Source organism: Meriones unguiculatus, chromosome 6 (genome assembly GCF_030254825.1).
Source record: "Meriones unguiculatus strain TT.TT164.6M chromosome 6, Bangor_MerUng_6.1, whole genome shotgun sequence".
Taxonomy (NCBI): Eukaryota; Metazoa; Chordata; class Mammalia; order Rodentia; family Muridae; genus Meriones; species Meriones unguiculatus.
Genome location: NC_083354.1, coordinates 120600815 through 120621741, shown reverse-complemented (window position 1 = coordinate 120621741; position 20927 = coordinate 120600815). Strand labels below are relative to the sequence as shown.

Sequence of the window (20927 nt, the reverse complement as noted above, 5' to 3'; positions counted from 1 at the left end):
CCTTCATGATTGACTATAAGCTGTGAGCTGGAACAAACCCTTTCGTCCAAAAATTGCTTTTGGTTGTGGTGTTTATTGCTGAAACAGAGAAGCAAACCAGGGTGGATGAGAGGGGAAAGAAGGGAAAAATGAGCCTAAAGATTGAAAGTAAAAAGTAAGCCTGTTCTATTTTTTCTCCCTCCCTCCCTCCCTTCCTTCCTCCCTTCCTCCTTCCCTTCCTTCCTTCCTTTCACTTTTTCTCCCTTCCTCCCTCCCCCCTCCCACCTTTCCCTCCCTTCCTTCTTTTGATTCCCTTAGACTTATGTTCCTTCTTTCTCCAATGCACAATGTTCTAGGACGACAGGCATTAAACACCAGGATGGATAAATGCATTTAAATCCAGTAAGAAAGTTCTTAGTTACTCCCATGACATTTTTTTTTTTTTTGTCCATTGGCTGATTTCACTAATTTTTTGTTTGTTTATTATTTATTGCCATTACATCCTGATTGTAGGCCCTTCTCCCTCTCCTCCTGGTCCCACCCTCCCTCTCTTTCCCCCATCCCTTCTTCTCAGATAAGGGGAGCCCCACTTCCACAAACCCACACCAGCACGTCAAGAACCACCAGGACTGAGTATGTCTTCTTCCCCTGCCTGGCAGTCCTGCCAGAGGGAAGTGATTGAATAGCAGGCAACAGAGTCCATGTCAAAGAAAGCTCCCTCTCCCCTTTCTAGGGGATGCACATGATGGCCAAGCTATCCACTGGCTAGGTTGAGTTCATGCATGGTTCTTGGTTGGTGCTTCAGTCTCTGTGAGCCCCACTGGGCTCAGGTTAGTTGGCTCTGTTGATCTTCTTGTGGAGTTCCTGCCTTCTCTGGGTCATTCTATTCTCCCCCGCCTCTGCCACTGTTCCACAAGACTCCCCGTGCTCTGCCCAGTGTTTGGCTGTAGGTCTCAACATCTGTCCCGATCCTCTGCTGGGTGGAGCCTCTCAGAGGACAGCTATGCTAGGCCCCCATCTGTAAACATAGCACAATATTGTTAATGGTGTCAGGGGTTGGCTCTCTCCCTTGGGGTGGGTCTCAGGTTGGGCCAGGCATTGACTGGCCATTCCCTCTATCTCTGCTCTATCTTTAGTCTCTGAACATTTTGTAGGTAAATTTGGGGTTGAAGTTTTTTTTTGTGTGCGTGTGTGGGGGGGTTGTTAGGGTGGTCATTATTGTGGCTCACAGGATTCTTAGCCAGGCGAGACTAATGATTACTTTTCTCATCTGGTCGTATGCACCATACCTGTCAGCACCATGAAAGCCAGCAGGTAAAGATGAAGCTTCCAACTACGCCAAGATGCATATAATCAAAACACAGCATATTTCTATACCCACAAGTTCCCTTTAAAATTTTTGTGCTTGTGTCATTTCCCTTCCCTCACATCGTCCTTGACTTCTTGTAGCCACTAATTTGTTCTCTATTGAACAATTGTTCTTCATTGAAAATATTACAAATTATCAGTTGAAATTGGATCTTTCTTTTCCTTCCTTCTCTCTCTCTTTCTCTCTCCCTCTCTCTCTCTCTTTCTCTCTCTCGGTCCTTTTGAGACAGGATCTGCTACAGTCAGCTAGGAATGAGATTTTTCTACTCCATGACATTCTTAGGATAATTTAAAAGAGACATCAATATTCCCTGCCCTTTTTGTTTTACAAATTGAACATTTTATTAATGAAATTAATAGCTTAGTGATAAAGAGAGATTTTTAATAGGGCATAATAGTGAGTTATGAGAATCAACAGAAAGGATGGAAAGTGTTAACTGTGACATTAAACTTGTTACATGAGTTTTAATTATTCTTTTTATTATAAGTAACCTTATGATGTCTATGCAAGACACTGAAACCCATGCCTACCACAGAGTGTTCAAGAAAATGAGACCTGTATTTTCTGCTTTTAGCAGTTTTAAGAAAAAAAAATGGGAAGAAATTTAAGACCTTACCAAAATACCCCACCTACCAAAAGAATTCCTTTTGTTTTCCCTTTGTTGAAAATAGATTTTTTTCCCTCATATAATATATCCTAATTATGGTCCCTCCCCCCAGGCCCTGTCTAATTCTTCCAGTTCCTCCCTCCCTCTCCCTTCCTCTCTCATCCAGATATAGCCCCTTTATGTCTCTCATTAAGAAAACAATTAGAAACTGAGCACGGTGGTGCACGTTTTTATTCCCAGCACTTGGGAGGCAGAGTTAGGTGTATCTCTATGAGTTCAATTTCAGGGCTAGCCTCATCTATGAAGTGAGTCCAGGACAGGCAAGGCTACACAGACAAACCTTGTCTCAAATATCACACCCCTCAATAAAAAAGAAGTAAAAAGAAGATGAAGAAGAAGAAGATGACAAAGAAGGAAGGAAGGAAGGAAGGAAGGAAAGAAAAAGAAAGAAAGAAAATAAGAAAGAAAACAATTAGATTTCTACAGAATAATTACAAAATAAAATATAAGGGAATAAAAGAACAGAACTAACATATCAGAATAGGACAAAACAAACAAAACAGAAAGCTAGAAGCCATAATATATAACCAAAGGGCCTGTGGGGTAAATGAGAAAAATATACAAATAAAATAATAATAATTTGTAGAAGTCCTGATGTGACATTATGAGGTAAGGAGCCTCTAATGATGCCTTTGAGTTCATTTTCTGTTGGCCGCCTGGCATGCAGACTACCCTTAAGAGTAGTTTGTTTCCCCCAGGAAACACCCTTGGAGAAAACGAAACAATTACTCATTTTCAAGTGGCTATCAATGGGAGATAGCTTCTAGTCCATCCCGTACAGATGAGTGCAGGCCCAATGCACTCTGCCTAAGTCTCCATGAGTCATTTGTACATTAATCCTGTTAATTTATAGAGCCTTGTTTCCTTCAAGTCCTCCTACTCCTCTGGCTCTTACAGTCTTTCTGCCCCCTTTCCCACAGGGATCCCTGAGCCTTGAGGGAAGGGATTTGATGAAGACATCCCATTTGTGGTTGAGTGTTCCAAGGTTTTTTTACTCTGCATAATGTCTGGTTGTGGGTCTTTTCATTCATTCCCATCTGCCGCAGGAAGAAGCTTCTCTGATATTTGAGCAAGGCACTGATCTGTATACAGTAGATTGTCATTGGAGTAATTTCATTGCTATGTTATTTTAGCAAAACATTAGTATTTAGTTTTATCCTAGGTCCCTGGGCTATCTAGCCTCAGGTTGTTGGTCACACAAGTAGTGTCTGGTGTGGGTTCCATCCTGTGGAGGGGATCTTGAATCAAATCAGATACTGGTTGGCTATTCCTACAGGCTTTGTGCTATCATTGCCCTAGCATGTCTTGCAGGTAGGACACCATTGTTGATCCAAGGGTTTTGTGTCTGGGTTGGTATTTACATTTCGTTTTTAGTAGTATGCAGTGTACCTTCCTATACCAAAGAATCTAGATCATTGGAGTTAAGGTTCTATGTAGGTACTAGCTTGATTTTTCCATGATCAATGAATTGTGTTGGTGTTGTCTTCAACAGTGCAACTTTGACACCAATTTGTAGAGAACAACCTTTAGTCTTGGCAATAGCCTGGATTGTGTAGGGGATCCCATCTGACCCCTTTGGCCAACACCTCAGTTAGATGTAAGTCATTGTTCATATTGGAAGCTTCATTTGGTAACAAGAGATGTCCAGTTGGGGCTCTCTCTGATTATTTGGTGATTTTATTTAGCTTGTCTTCATATACATATATATTTAGGATACTTCTACTGTGTTAGATTTCCAGAATACCCCTCAAACAGCCCTCAATTTAGATGTCCCTCCTATATTCTTTCTTTCATTGCTCTCTTCCCTCCCTGTCTCCAGTTGATCCTACTATTTCAACCTGCCCCTATACATCCATAAATACCTATTCCCTTTCCTAGGGAAATCTACTTGTCTCTCCTAGTCCCTTACATCACCTCTAGTTTTACAGACTGTAGCTTGGTTATCATTGACTTAATAGCTAATATTCATATAAGCAAATACATATAATATTTATCTTTCTGTGTCTGAGTTATCTCACTAGGGATGATCTTTTTCTAGTTCCATCCATTTACCAGAAATAATTTCATTTTCCCCCTGTTTGTTTGTTTATTTATTTATAGCCTGATCCTAGCTCTATTCCTCCTTTCCTCCCAGTCCCACCCTCAAGCCTCCTACTCCATTTCCTCCTCCTCTTCTTCTCAGAGAAGGGGATGTCTCCCAAGGGGCGCCAATGTACCCTGGCACCTCAAGTTGCAGCAGGACTAACCATGTCTTCTCCTACAGAGGCCAGACAAGGAAGTCCAGTTAGGGAAAAGGGATCCAAAGAGAGTCAGAGACAGTCCCAGCTCCCACTGTTAGGGAACCCACATGATGACCAAGCTGCACATCTGCTACATATGTGTAGGGGGTCTAGGTCCAGCCGTGCATGCTCTTTGGTTGGTGGTTCAGTCTTTGTATGCCTGCGTGGGCCCAGGTTAGTTTACTCTGTGGATCTTCTTGTGGAATCCTTGAGCCCTCCAGCTCTTTCAATCCTTTCTCATACTCTTCCACAAAATTTCTTGAGTTCCTATTGTTTGGCTGTTTCTATCAGCTGCTGTATGAAGCCTCTCAGAAGACAGTTATGCTGGGCTTTTGTCTGCAAGCAAAGCAGAGTATTATTAATAGTGTCAAGGGTTGGCTCTCTCTTATGGGATGGGTCTCAAGTTGGGCCAGTCATTGGTTTGCCATTGCTTCAGTCTCTGCTCCATCTTCATCTCTACACCTTTTTGTAGGCAAGACAAATTTGGGGTCAAATGTTTTGTGGATGGGTTGGTGCCCCCTCCCTCCACTGGGAGTCCCATCTGGATATTCAGGTAGATTGATTTCCATATTTCTGAGGAATCACCACACTGATTTCCACATTGTCTGTACAAGTTTGCAGCCCCGCCAGAAGCTTGCCTCAGAAGTTACTGTTCAAGTTCCTAATGTTTTTACCTACTTGATTCCCCTGGTAGCTTGACCCGTGGTTTCCCAGGCAGTGACTACTGGAGTTTGGGGCTGGCATAATAGGATGACTGGGGAGGAAGTTTGGAGGAGGGCAGCAAGGAGGGAGAGGTCTCAGCAGGGTATTTGCTAAGAAGTTTGGGGATTGGAAATGGAGGAGAGAGGGGAGAGGTAACCATCTGCAGTTAATCTACCTACTTCCCTTGCTTGAGTGCCAAAAAGGAATTTCAAATTAAACTTGCACTCAAGCTCTGGAGGAATGAGGGAAAAAGACTTTCTTTAAAAACAAAACAAACAAACAAAAACAAAAAAAGCAGGCACATTGAAATTTTCAAGACAGAGGACACAAGAGTTCTCCACCTTTGTCTTTGGATCTTGGGGTTTGGGACTAATCTTCTTTCCTTTGCTGTTGCTCTTTTCTGGGGAATCTGGGTTTGCCTGCATGAATCTGCTGTGGAGACACTCGTAGGCTTCAGAATGGGCTTATTTGGAGACAGACAATGTGAAGCTGGACCTGATCAGAGACTGGGGTAACTCAGGGGTTGTTGTCTGCTCTGAAGACATGGTTCTGACCAGTTAAACCCAAGTTTCCTAGCCTGGAAGGCAGGAGGGCAGGCTGTTGGCCAGAAGGTAGAGCTCCATAATGTGGGGGTCAGGTCTCCAGTTTTCTTTGTGAGGTCAGATCTTTATCCCTAAGGCTGAGGACCTGGAGGACTAAGAGCAGGATTTCTAAAAACAGTGGCTTGGGTAGAGCGGACAGGGTTGCGTAGGAGAAGTTTCCAGGAAAAGAATGCTCATTCATGTTGTTCTAAAGACAATCCCAGGACCTCCAGAGCTGAGAAAGAGCCAAACCCTGAGGCAGGTGTTCAGCTTGTTCTAAGCACTTCCAAGTTCTTTAGTTCTGCTATGTTTTGGGGGCACTGTTGTTAGCTTGTGACCAAACACCAGCTGTGTGACACGGGCTAAACAGAACAAGCTGTTGACATGAGGCATACCTGAGGTACCCCTGTTACTCACATCGCCTCGCAGAGATTTCTGCCACCTACTTTCCTTGTACAGGCTGGTTTTATGTCAACCTGACACAAGCTGGAGTCACCAGAGAGGAGGGAGCCTAAGTTGAAGAAAGGCCTCCGTAAAATCCAGCTGAAAGGGGCTTTCTTAATTCACTATCAATACACTTTTTTGTGGGAAGTGCCATCCCTGGGCTGGTGGTCCCAGCTTCTATAAGAAAGCAGGCTAAGACAGCCATGGGAAGCAAGTCAGTAAGCAGCACTCCCCCGTGGCCTCTGCATTAACTCCTGTCTCCCACTTTCGGCCCTGTGTGAGTTGCTGTTCTGACCTCCCTCAGGTGAACCATGATGTGGAAATGTCATCCAGATAAACCATTTCCTCCCTAAGCTGCTGTGGTCCTGGTGTTTTGTCACAGCAATAGTAACCCTGAACAGGACACTCCTCCTCCAGGTTCTTCAGAGACTTAAACATGTCCGCTTCAGGGAGCCCCTGGTGGGTGCGTGTGGGAGCCTGCCAGGTAAGCTCTAATAGTGAGCAATGCGTTGGATCAGCCCCAAACCTATAATTTCCTTTTTTATTGCTGAGTAGTGTTCAGTGGCACAGACGTGATAATAATTTATTCAGTCCATCACCTTGGTAGAAACGTATTAATTATTTCTAATTCATGGTTGTTTCAAAAGAAACAAAAACCCACTAAGAACATTTGTGTGTAAGTTTTTATACAGATGTAAGTTTTCATTTCTCTGGGATCAGTTTTTTTCAAAGTGAAGTTTCTGGATTATCTGCTAATTAAGTTTTTGTTTTTAGGAACTTCCAAATCACTTTTCTAAATGACCCTACCATTTACACCTCCATCAGCATTGTGTACATGGTTCAAACGCTAAATCTTTGTCAATATTCAATACATTATTTTTATTTTGGCCATTCTGAAAGCTGTATTGTGCTATCTTCTTGGATTTTAATTTGTTTTTCCCTAGCTCCCAATGTCTTTGAAATCTTTTTACATGCTGGCTTATCATTGGAACATTATCTTTGATGAAATTTATGTTCATGTTATTTGCCCATTTTATTTTTATTTATTCTCTGAAAAGGAGTTTTACTACATTATCTAAGTGGACCTTAAAAAGTCTATCCTCCTGTCTCAGTTTCCCATGTTCAGAGATTACAGGCATGGTCACACTTGACTCATTTGCACATTTTCTAGATGCATGATTCTTTTTTTAATTACTTAACTTTTTATTGATTCTTTGTGAATTTCACATCATGCACTACAATCCTACATACCTCCCTGTCCCTTCATACCTGACCTCTGCCCTTGTAACCTCCCCACCCCAAAAAGGAAAAAAAAAAAACAAACCTCATTGTAAAAGCTTCAGTGTGTCACTATGCATCCCACAGCATAACCTTTTGACCACACTTCTTTGCTTGCAAATAAATGTTCACTGTAGTAACTCAATGGTCTAGTTTGAGGCCTGTTTTTAATTCTAGACTATCAATACTGGATCCTCCCTTAGATTCCTATTAGATATTCTGTTGTTGCCCTGTGTCCTTAGTGATTCTACAGCTTCGGATCTGTAGGAGCAGCCCTTTCACGCAGATCATAGATGTGGTAGATGTCAGCGTGGGCCAGCTCACACTCCTGGATCTGGGCCTGGGTGGTATTTGAACCAGTGAGCTTGCCAGCTCTCCTGCACCCACACCGCCAGGACGGGCTCTCTAGCACTGCCCAGTTAGCCAGGTCAACCAGTGATGCAGCTGGCAAGGGCAGACTCAGCTCTCCCACTCTCATGTTCTAAGGGGGTCTCACCCTCAACATCCCCACCCCATTCTCAAAATAAGCAAAATTAACTGTACTTGAATCTTGAATCTTGGTCTCTTTGGGGGTGGAAACACATGCAGGACACGGGAAAGCACTGAGCGGAGCCACAGCAGTACCATGTGGGACCACAGGGGAAGAAACAATTCTTGGATGAGGGTACAGCTAAGTTCTGATTTTCAAGTGTGCTAAACACTTTCTTTTTAAAATGTGTTTACAACTTGAGATATCTTCACCCTTCACTGAGCTTTGTGGGTTCTAACCCTCTCCTAAGTTAGACAACATTGGAAAATGTTTTGTCTTATTTCTTAAAAATTAAGCCAAAATTTCATGCAACTCAATAGTTATTGTTTATGTGTGTGCCTACCCAAGAGAACTACAAACCAAATGTCTACATAAAGCTGTGTACTAATGTTTTGGGTACTGCTATTTCTAGTTGCTTCAAACTGTAAACAGCCCGGATATCTATCAGCTGGTGACTAGTGGAAGAAATATCAAATATGAGTCTTTTCTATCAGATACTGTAAAACTGTGTTTAGAACAAGGAATTCAAAGCTCTTTGTCTCTTCTCTACTTTGTAAGGATTGCAAATGTTTCTCATCTTTCCACCCACTAAAACTCGTGTTTACTCAAAGACCTGCTGCTCTAGTCTAGAAATCTGATGGCCTGGAGCATCGACCTTTCCCCTTTCTCCATTTCCTATGTACCAATTTTTTTCAGACTAGTCAACTGTGAGGTCAGACTCCAGCCAATGGGGAAAAATATAGTAATTACCCCCCTTAATCAAAATCAATATTCTTCCTGCTTCAGTGTGTATTTGGTCTTCCTGAGCACATCCTGTTGATCGGAGTAAAAATTTCTGCCCAGTGGTGGTGGCCCACGCTTTTAATGCTTTTAATCTCAACACCTGGGAGGCAGAAGCAGGTAGATCTCTGTGAGTTAGAGGCTAGCCTGGTCTACAGAGAGAGAGATCCAGGACAGCCGAGGCTACACAGAGAAACCCTGTCTTTGGGGAAAAAAAATGGAAAGTTTTCTTTGTCAAGACACCTCAGTTGGAATGGTGGTCTCTTTCTTTGTGACTCCATATTTATTTCTAACAACTAGATAAGCAATGTGCAGTATCTCTATGCAGTGGGGTAATATTCATCCAATAAAAAGACAGAGCTGTTTTTACTTACAGTAATGAGAATAAATCTTAAAAGCCCTACATTAAATAAGGTGTGAAAGTCTTCCATTTAGATGACTTTCTCAGGAAAAGTAATTCTCTCCATAGAAAAAGAACAGTGGTTGTACAGATTAGTATAAAATAGAAAGGAGACCATTTGGTATATGTGGTTGTTTGAGTAAGAATGGCTCCCATATAGGCTCATATATTTGGTTCCCAGGTGGTGGAACTATTTAGGAAGGATAGGAGGTGTGGCCTTGTTGAAGGAAGTGTGTCCCTGGGGGCTGACTTTAAGGTTTCCAGCCCAGGCTGGCACATTCTCATGCTCTTTCTGCCTGCTGCTTGTGGATCAGATATAAACTCTCAGTTACTGCTCCAGCACCGTAGGTCTCTACCTGCTGCCATGCTTCCAACCATGACGATCATGTTTTAGGAACTAACCCTACAAAACTGTAAGGAAGCCCCCAGTTGCCTTGGTAATGGTTTCCTTCTAACAACAGAATAGTGACTAGGATAGGGTAAATGAAGCTTACAAATTAACTTGTTAGTGATAATGTTCAACTCTGTAAATTTTCTGAAAATTACTGACATATATTTACATTGGGTGAGTTTAGGAAAGTCAGACTCAAGGAATAAGAGCAGAAACAGCTATTTAGACCCAGGTGCTTTAATATATGTGAGGATAAATAGATCCTATTTTAAGGATTCCCATGAGTAGCAGAAGTTAGTGAGTTGGAAGAATGGATGGATACCAAAAGACTATTTTTCTTCCCTAAAATAAACTTTCAAAATTGGCATTTTTTTTATACATCCAAACATTTCCTGGGAGTGCGCTAGATGCGTGATGGAATACTGAGACACTGCCATCTTTCCTGTTCCCAGCTTGCCGCATGTACAGTGATAGAACTCAAGTGATTATTTTTACCTAGAGAGCCTAAGTTATTGCTCATTATGATGAGTAAATAATAAGCTTAGACTGAAAACACATTTACTCACAAATTAATTACCTAGCATATCAATTTCTTTTGCCTGTGGAGGTGTCACATGGTTCTAGAAGAAAGGAAATGGGCTATTGTTTGTGTATTCATTTATTTATTCATTTATATTTATTACTGGTGTTAATTTAGTACACAGTTGTGAGATCATTAGTTTGAGTTTCTGAGACAGAATAATCAGAATGAGGAGCTAGAGGTTAGACAGTGATTCCTGTCTGCTGCAGGCACATTGTGTATTCTGTAGATGGTAAGCTGCCCTCCGTTAGTAATGAAATGATTGCTCACAGGATGTCTGCAGTAGATTATTCTCTGTTTATAACCATGCAGCTTCCAACTCTAGGATTGTTCCACATACACCGGCCTCCCTCATCTTTGCACACAGCCGCGAGCCCTTACACAGCAACCATCTGCATCCAATCACGGAAGGCGACTTTGCCGGTGACCTTGTCAGAAGCATTCTATTTGGCAGGCGTGATGGAGTCTTGGCTGGCTTGCAAGTGACAGCAAACACATCTGTCACGGTGAGTTTACTTATTTGATACACAGAGCTCATGTTAGAGTCTCAGTTGGAAACACAGCTTGTATCATGGAACATTGTGCTTCTGTGCCCCAGGCTTATTTCCTCCCAAGGTGCTCTGGGTGGCCACCTGTGGCTGAGTTTGGCAGAAGCAACCACAGTAGAGTGACATATTTGAGCTTTTAGCAAAAATTCAGTCTTCGAGTGACAGTTTCCTCTTTCTGCTGAAGCCTGGCGTACTGAGCTCAATGTGCTGTCTGCCTTTTCGCCTGGCCATGTTCATAAGAACCTTTCAGAGAGGTGGGAGGCACACTAGGGAAAGCGAGGGTGGTGGCAGAGCTGTCAGTTACAAGGCTTGGTGTCAGGTATTTGTCCTCAGAGCTTCTCAGGTTCCATTTCAGCAGTCAGACTCTCAAAATCAACTCAGTCCATCTCATAGTCTCAGCCATAAATGGAAATTAGTTGCTTTTCTGTTTTTCCCCTCCCCTTTAATGCAAATAACATGCAGGGTATGTAAGATAAGGAACTTTCAAGGAGTAAGTTCTCAATAAATGTTAGCTACTTTTAGCATTTTCACAGTGTGTGTGTGTGTTTATGTGTGTGTACACAACTAAATATCTCCATGAAAAATTATTTTACTTACCAAAACCCTGAATTTGTAAGGCCAGCAACAAAAGAACATGCTTAATTTTTGTATTAAAAAAGCATCGAGTAGAAAATTGTATTTTATACATTATTTAAGATGTACTTCGAGGCAACTAAACCTCAATTTACTGAAATTAGATTAACATATTGCTTGTATGGATTAAAAAATTAATATAGTGATTTCAACAGATTTAAATTAACTGATTTAACTGGCATTATAAAATGCAAAATAGTTTTTTTTTCTTTTCTTAAGTTCTTCTCTCATACAGTATATCTAGACAGTAGCCTCCCCTCTCTCCCCAGATCTACTGCCCTCCATCTCCCTGAAAGAAAGAAGCCTCCCAAGGATACTAACCAAACACAGCATAACAAGACTCAGTAAGACTAGGCACAAACCCTCCTGTCAAGGCTGGACAAGGCAACCCAGTAGGAGGAAAAGAGTCTCAAGAGCAGGCAAGAGTCAAGACCCAACCCCTTCTGTTAGGAGTCCCACAACAACCCGAGCTAAATGACCACAGCATGTATGCAGAGGACTCAGGAGAGCACCTAGTCAGACCCATCCAGGCTCTGTGGGTGCTGCGTTAGTCTGTGTGAGCTTCTATGCGCCCTGCTTAGTTGATTCCATGGGCTCTGTTCTCCTGGTGTCCTCACCCTTCTGGCTCCTACAATCCTTTCTACCCTTCAAGTAAACTGGTCTTAAGTTTCAAGTTCCACACTTTTAATACGGGGTAGAAAATTCTATTTTATACATTATTTAAGATGTACTTAGTGGCCGTGAAACCTCAGTTTACTAGAAGTAGATTAACATATTGCTTGTATGGATTTAAAAATTAATATAGTGAGTAGTTGAAAATTAATATAGTAGCACCAGTCATAGGATTACACCAACAAATTCCTTAAAAGAAATTATCACAAGGATGAAGAATTGTGTAGACAATAACAGCTTAACAAAATGCTGGGATTCTAGCACTTTTAAAATCAGATTTAAGGACAAGGGCCATTACCTCTGTGTTGGTAAGCTTCAGATATGGGGAGGTGTCTATATATATATAACTCTTAAGACATACTCTTGAGTATGGGCATGTGTAAAGGTGTGTACTTCTGTGTTCTTGTGTGTGTATGAGAGTGTTTCTAAGGCTGAAATGAAAGAGGAACTGTTAGAAGGGGTGAGGTTCTATCATAGATCTTCGCAGAGGGACGTGTTTTAGGTTGCTAGTTTCTCTGGCTCTGGCAGCAGACCCAAAGTGCTTCCTGGGAGGCATGGCAATGGTTCTTGACAGAAGGGCAGTGCTTCCGAGTCTTCTTGCTTGGGCTGAGCTACATGGCCGGGGCCGTTTGTTTCTAGACTTCTGGGTTCTTGGATTGAGCTGCCTGCAGCTACCCTGGCTCTTGTGTGTACACAGGCACATGAAAGCTTTCAGCCTCCAGTGTCTTGCGGGCCTATCTAACAAAAGCCTTTAAAAATATTTGTATTCTACTAGTTTTGTTTCTGTGGAACCCCAACTAATACAATCTCTGTATACTAAGCCAAACCAAACCAAACAAACGACTTTTTTTTCTACTTAGATGGATTTCCTTCATTAGAATGAAAGAACAATAACTTTTGATGTCTTTTTTGCAGTATTGCTGGAAAGATTAGTTATGTGCCAAACACAAGAAGACTGTATTGTTATTTTTTATTAGGAGATGGTTTCAATTCAGTTCTGCTCATATAATAATGTGGATTTTAGCTAATTTGGGGGACAGCATAGACTGAGCTTCTGGGATGGTACATCTAATTTATTAACATTAAACTCTATGGAACATAATCAAGATACTTATTTTTAGGTCTTTTCTTCATGGAAAATAACAACTTGGTAGAGAAATAAAACACTTTCTGTTATAGATGCCATTTCCTGTGTCTTTCGACATATGGTTTTCTGGGTGCCATTGTATCACCTCATGACAGACAGGAACAGAGATGAGATACAGCCCCAAGGACAAGCTCCTTTTGAGCTACTTTCCTCAGGGTCCCATCTCCTAAAGTTTCACAATCTCACTAAAGAGTGCTATCAAGCATTCAACACATCAGTGGGAGGAAGGAATACGTCATATTAAAACTAGCAAAGGATAGCAAACTATAGCAACAGTATCTACATTTTCACAAAATAGCAACAACAACAGTAATGGCTTGTCTTTGTAAGTAGGGAAATTAAAGAGGGAGATGTTTGTGGGCTTACAGGGTTGGTTGACTATTTATTTAATGGACACGTACTACATGATGAGAGGCAATTGATTGTTACCAAATCCTGAATTTGTATTTATTTTTTAAGAGAATGAGAAAAACAATTTAATACAAGTTAATGTTCTGTGGAACTTTACTAAGACCGGTATATGTGTATGATTTATAAAACATAGTGTGTAGATGATAGAAACATTTTAAAAGATTTTTTCCTTTTTATTGAGAATAGATTTTTCTCACATAATATATCCTGGTTATGGTTTCCCCTTCCTTTGCTGCTCCTGGTTCCTTTTAACCAGATCTCCCCCCTTTCTGTCTCTAATTAGAAAACAACCAGTCTTCTAAAAAAATAATTAAAATAAAAAAGCAACTAACACATTGGAATTAGACAAAAACAAACAAGGAAAAGAGCCCAAGAGAAAGCACAAGAATCAGAGACCCATTTGTTTACACACTCAGGAATCCCATTAAAACACTAAACTGGAAGCCATAGTACGTATGCAGAGGCTCTGCTATAGACACAAGCGGCTCTGTGCGTGCTACTTCAGTCTCTGGATTCATATGTGCGTCAGTCATGTTAATTTGGAGGCCCTTGTTTTCTTGGTGTCCCCTGTCCTTTCTGACTCTTACACTCTTTTTGACTCATTTTCTTCTGGTATTTCAAGAGCCCTGAGGGGAGTGAGTTGATGGAGATATCCCATTTAGGGTTGAGTGTTCCAAGATGTCTTTCACTCTCTGTGTAATGTCTGGCTCTGGGTCTCTGTACCCATTCCTAATCTGCTACAGGAGAGGAAGCTTCTCTGATGATGGCTGAGCAAGGCACTGATTTGTGGGTATAGTCATGTGGAATTAAGAATTAGTTTACTGCTATGGTTTTGCTTTTTAGGAACAGTAGTATTTGGTTTTACCCTAGGTCCCTGGACTGTCTAGTCTCAGGTTCTTGGTCATTTAAGCAGTGTCAGGTATGGGCTCCATCTTGTGGCATGGTCCTTAAGTCAAATCAGAGATTGGTCAGTTACTCCCACGAACTTTGTGCCACCATTGCGCTAGGATGTCTTACATTCAGGACAGCATTCATCCATGGACTTAGCATCCTCATGTCTGAAAAAGCCAGTTCACCAGTGTTTTGCTGGAGGAGTTAACACATGGGACAATTTATCTAAAAGAAAGATATGATAGTTATAAAATCATTAAATTCATAATAAAAATAAAGAATCCTTGCATGACTTTAGTTTTTAAAATATACGCTTAAATTCATATAAAATTTGAATGTAATAAAGTGGATAGATCTTCTGTGAAGTGTGACACATCTTGGCAAATGTACATACATGTCATGCTTCCCCAGTTCATTATTACTACGACATTTGTTTTCATACTGGATTTGAATTCTTCCCTCAAGCAGGGGATACTAGGGTCCTGATTTCTGTCATCAGTGAGGTTTGTCCGCTCTTGAGCATCCCAGAAATGCAAGCCATAGTGTGTGCTTGTTTGCTACTGATATCTTGTTTTGCTGTTGCGCAAGCAAAGGATCCTTTTACTGTTTAATATGCTGTGTGAACACTGAATGAGTAACTGATCTGTTTTACTCTGATGAATGTCTGTGATGCTTCCTGTCGTGAACCATTTAACAATATGCTATAAGTGTACATGTAAATGTTTTATAGACAAGTTTTCTTATTTATCTTAAGTAGAACTATTGGATTATAAAGTGGTCGTATCTTTAAATTTATTCTAGTAATTACAGATTTTGGTGGACACATATTTTCTTGTTATCATGTGTGGAATTGTTGTCTCATAGTGTGGATTTATCTTTAGATGTGTAAATCACCCCCAAATTGCTCTATAAAACAACTGTGCTATTCTTTACCTCCCACTGGCAAAGCAAGAGACGCCACTGACTCCATATTCTTGACAATATTTGCTTTGCATTTCCAGGTCCAGCCTTTCTAGTGAGTATGTAGTGATACTGATCTGTGATTGGACTTGCATTTCCCTGATGACTGACAGTCATGCACACTTCACCGTCATGGACACAGTCAACTATAAGACATCTTGACAAGTCATTTTATTGTTAGCTTGTGTGCTTTTTAATCCTTGGTATGCCCTCTATTTTTGAAATTCTTTGTTATAGATGTTGGTACTCTTTCACAGATATTACAAATATTTTCTATTTTTAAGCCTGTTTTTCATTTTTATAAAGGTGTCTTTTGAACGGCAACTTTGTAATTTTGGTGAAGTCCAGCTGAAAATTATTTCACTGGCCACTGTTGTTTGAATTGCCTCTATATAATGTTTCTTTATGGTGAAGGAGGCCACATTTTTCCCCAGAAACTGTCAGTATTGTCTTTATATTTAAGTCTCTGATTCATTTTAGTTAACTTTTAGTACGGTTTCTTTTTCATATGTTTCTGTTTTTTATAAGATAATATTTGTTGATAAGGACATTTATTCTTTTTCCTATTATAAATGTACACACACACACACGATAGATAGATAGATAGATAGATAGATAGATAGATAGATAGATAGATGATAGAGAATCTTTGTGTTAACATCACCCTGTCTTGATTCTTGTAGCTGTATAACAAATATTAAAGTGATGTAGTTTCCCACAGTTTTGGTTGTCTTTTATTCTCCATTATTTTAGCCATTCTACATCATTGGTGATACAGTCTAGAATCAGCTAACTAATTTCTTTGAAATCCCTATTAATTTTATCAATGGTTTCTTTCACTGAACCCACAGCTCAATCTGGAAATCATTGAGAATCTGGTGTTAGCAAGTAATATAACTCACAAAATGATGATTGTTGGAATAATGTTCTTGTGGAATGTATACAATTTACCCTTGTTCATTCAAATGCTGATTTCTCTATCCCACTATCTGGTTTAAATCCAGACATTGCATTGTGATGCTTATTCTACGCATCACCTGTCTCCAGTTTGTGTAAACATACCACCATTTGTTCTCTGTATTTTCAATTAAACAACCAGCGAGTGCTGAGCAATGGAGAGAATAGGGTGAGACATCCTAGTCTGGAGGGGAGGAGAAGGAAGAGAGTGGGAGGAGTGGGAGAGCAGAGATCGGCAAGACAGGGCTTGGACCCACGAGGAGAGATGAACTGGACCTAAGATATGACTAAAAGCAAGTATAATGTGGGAAATCTGAATGGGAGAAAACAATGCAGACTTGGAGGTTTAGGATGGCATTAATTATTGCTCAGCATTGTTCTATAGGTTAACTAAATACATCCTAGTCCCTGCGTGGTGATTTGGGTATACAGCTGTTTTAGGAATAACTGCTGCTTTACTAAAAGATAAATCAATAGTAAAAATATTAATAACCCACAACAGATGATCTTTGTTAATCTGACTTTTGTGTCTCTTAGTAAAGTTTGAAGGTTTCAGTGTTTAGGTTTTAGTTTTTTTTTTGTTTTGTTTTGTTTTTGTTTTTTTCTTTTGTCCCTATGAAGTTTTCATTTTTAGGCTATCAGAATATTTTCTGCCAGATTTTGTTTTCTAGCAAATATGAATGCAATTGGTTGTTTTGTGAGTTATATTTGTATCCATATATCTTCCTATAGATACTCTTAGTTCTAGTAGCTTAGAGGTAGCTAAAATCTAAAAGGGATTTTTTTTTCATATATAATTTGTCTACCAAAAAATAAAGTGTTTTATTTATTTATTTATTTATTTTATTTTCCAAAGCTCTCGTTTGTATTCATTTTTTTTAGCCTTAGTAAACTAAAATGCTTGAAAATGCTGAGTACTTCTCATGTCACAGAGAGAAGCATCCAGTTTTTTGTGTGTGTCGGTGTGTGTGCAATGCTGAGGATCCAACCAGAGTCTTCTACTAAGCTACACCAGTGAGCCCAGTCCTTTCCTTCCTCAGCTGTCATGATATCCACTTTACCATGGGCTCAGAAACAGCAAAGCAGGTCAGCATGATGGAAAGATGCTAAACAACACAGAGCTATTGCTGTGCTGATATCCCTCTCACAAAATAAAATATTTCACCTGTCCTTAGTGTCAAGATAGTGATAGACTCTGTCATGGCACATATACACACTTACACCCATCCTTACATTCACACACATGTGTGTGTGAGAGAGGGAGAGGGGAAGAGAGAGAGGAAGGCCTTGGCACTCACATGTGTCTGAAGCACTGGCATCCTGGACACGGCAGTGTTTGTGTCAACAATACACAATATTTGATTAAAATTTATAATTATGTCATCGATGCTGGAGTTTTGTTTTATGAAATGTGTTTATAGTTAATGTTTGTAATTGCTCACACGCATTTGTCTTTCATCACAATTACCTTATCTTTTTTTTTTTTTTTGGTCTCACATTTTGCTCTCTGTCCCTATAGACCTGGATGAGCTCAGTAAGTAGTGAGCAGTAAACATTACACAACCCTGCTATCCTGTCTTGAAAAAGTTTCCACCAAGCATAGTAGTCCATTACTTACAAGTCCATCCTCCTCCAGGATGTGGGCAGAATTCAGTCCGATTCTTCATCAGGGCATCATACGAACGACCCTAGACCAGTTCCTCGTAGTCTTCTGCAGACTCTTGAGCACAGCCTCCCTGTCTGCATCTCTCTCAACAGAAGGTGCACTAAGCTCCACTTACGGAGTTCAAGAGCTTGACTAACCCTAAACTCCACTCTCTTCTACATTTCCTCCTGTAGATCAGATTTATCACAACAGTGGACTCACTTCTTGGTGACAATTTTGTGTATTGCCTTTCTCATTCCTGTAAAAAAAAAACAAAAACAAAAACAGTGGGGAGGCACACAGGTTTAGGATGGCTTATGGATCCCAGGTCCAGTCCATCCTGAAGAGGAGGCCATAAAGACGCAGATGGAGTTAGGGAGGAGATGGAATGAGATGGCGTTGCATACTGTTGCTCCATTGCCTTTCTTATGTTCAGTCATGGAATGGTGCCATCTGCATTTAGTGTGGACTTTTATTCTTTAGCCTAATCTAGGAAATCCCTCACAGACATGACAGAGATTTGTTTCCATGGTGATTATGAACTATGCCAAGTTGACAATCAAGATTAACTATCACAATATTTAATTTTCAGATTCTGATTTGATTCCAGATGATACATGGTGAAACTTAAATCTGAACAAGGCTGGAGAGAAGGCTCGGCTGGGAAAGCACTTGCTTCATGGTATGGGACCTGAGGTAGAGTCCTACACACACACAAAGTAGGGCATGGCAGCTCTGTGGCAGTGGAGACGGGAGGATGCCTGGAGCTTTCTGGACAGCAAGTCTAGACGATTCTGTTGGCAACAGGTACAGTGAGAGACCTTGCCTCAATAAATGAGGAGAATGAATAAGGACACTTGACTTCAACCTCTGACCTCCAACATGTGTGCACATATACAAACGCACACACACACACACACACACACACGCACACACACACGCACACTCAGTAATATTTATCTTGATACATTTTCCTTTGGTCCATTCCTATGCACTGTGGATATGGATGTATTCAGAAATAAAAGAGTGAAAAGAAAAAACCTTATACTGTGTATTTTACTAAGAACAAAAATGGTTGGATACAACTATAAAACCATTGTAAGTATCAAAGCCAAGTGTTAACTATTTTGTTTTGTTTTGTTTACTCCTGTAGATAATTAAGAATTGGCTGCTTACACTCCTGATGAGACCTAATTAATTAGGATCAGAAGGAAGGAAAAGAAGACCTCCCCTATCAGTGGACTTGGGGAGGGGCATGCATGTAGAGGGTGGAGAAAGGGAGGGATTGGGATGGGAGAAGAGAGGGAACCACAGGGGGGATACAAAGTGAATAAAGTGTAATTAATAAAGAATTTAAAAAAAGAAGAAAAAAGAATTGGCTGTTTAATCTTAATCTAATATTCCTTAGAAGGCTTTTTCTCAGACTAGTATTTCTCCCTTATTTATTTACTATTTAGTGATCAGTTTTTTTGTTTTTTTTTTTTTTTGTTTGTTTGTTTGTTTTGGATTTTTGGGACAGGGTTTCTCTGTGTAGTCCTGGCTGTGCAGGTTGGCCTCAAACTCACAGAGATCCACCTGCCTCTGCCTCCCGAGTGCTGCGATTACTGCTTACTGGTTCTTAGACAATGCTGAAACACTAGTTCTATTTGTTACAAGAAGACTAGTGTTTCTGCAGGGCAGAAACATCAAGACTCCTAGATGGCTGAGTTAATATTTGTTGTAAACTTTATCTTCTTGCCTTGGTGTTGGAACACGCTGGCTTCCTAGCGTTCCCTGTGAAGACTGCATGTAACTGCCTGTTCTGGTTATTGTATCCCTTTGCTTGTTTAGGAATACCATGGTCTTTTTGCTGCTGTGATGAAACAGCATGACCAAAATCATCTTGAAGAAGAAAGGGTTTATTTCACTTCCACATCATAGTCCATTACCCAGGAAACTCAGGGCATGAATTCAAGGCAGGAACCTGGAGGCAGGAGCTGAAGCAGAAGGCGTTTGCTCTCTTCTTCCCTCACGGCTTGCTCAGTCTGCTTTCTTATACAGCCTAGAGCCGACTGCTCAGAGGTGGCTTTGCCTGCAGTGAATCCTCCCACAGCAATCCTCAAGGCCTCCACATGTGCATATTGGCCAATCATATGGATGCATTTTCTCTTTTAAGGTTCCGTGTTCACAGATGCCAGTCAGCATCAAGCTGACATAAAACCTAGCTAATACAAGGAGAGATGGGATGAGGAAGCACTGACTCCAAATTTACTTTGTACCTTTCCATTCACAAGGTAAAAAAGATGGCTTTTATAACATTCAGAACATCAATATACTAGATCAAACCCATTTTCATATCACTTCGATTGCAGATTTTCTGGATGTGCAGCTTATTGCTCTCTATATACAAAGCTTTCAATTCCACATTTTCCTTGGTACATTTCTCCTATACACCTTTCGGTCAATTACAGCCTTGCCTCGCTACTTGCCATGTTCTCTGCCAGCAAGATAAACACAGAATGGGACTTTTTATTTTAGCAGGGCTTCGCCAGATACAGCATCCGAACAACCTTTCTCTCTTAGATATATTATTTATGGGATGTGAAATAAAACCTTTTTATTTTGGGTATGAAATAAAAACTTCTATTGGCAGTGCCACAGATTTGGCAGTAAGCACAAGCACCCAGGACCTCCTGGCTACCTGTGACCAGCCTGTGGCATTTTCTTTGGCCTGTCACTTGGAGCTGAGTTAGTTTGACATTGACTTTATAATGGTCAGTTGACAGGACTTTGCGACTGAGAAGCAGTGTTATGTTCAGGTATGTGGACGGTTGAAATGTAGACTTGTTGGACAGAGGTTATTGTGGTGAAGACAAACCCGGATCTGTCCCAACTTACTGACCATTTCTCTGCGTTCTGGGATAGCCTGTGACCCACGCAACTGCAAAGTGCTTTCAACTTTTTGGTAGACTTCCTCCTCTTCCCTGGTGATGTTTATCAAAGATTGCCTAACACGTGCTTCTTCCTTTGTCATCTGGGAATTATGTGCCACACCCAGATGTGTATCAGGTCTGTGGAGAGGGGCCTAGAGAATACACTGCAAAA

The 20927-nt window shown here is 40.7% G+C and overlaps 1 pseudogene; it reads right to left on the bottom strand.

Moving 5' to 3' along the window:
- Positions 1-985: 985 nt before the first annotated feature.
- LOC110566266 (ras suppressor protein 1-like) lies at positions 986-7777 on the bottom strand (annotated as a pseudogene).
- Between the last annotated feature and the right edge of the window lie 13150 nt (positions 7778-20927).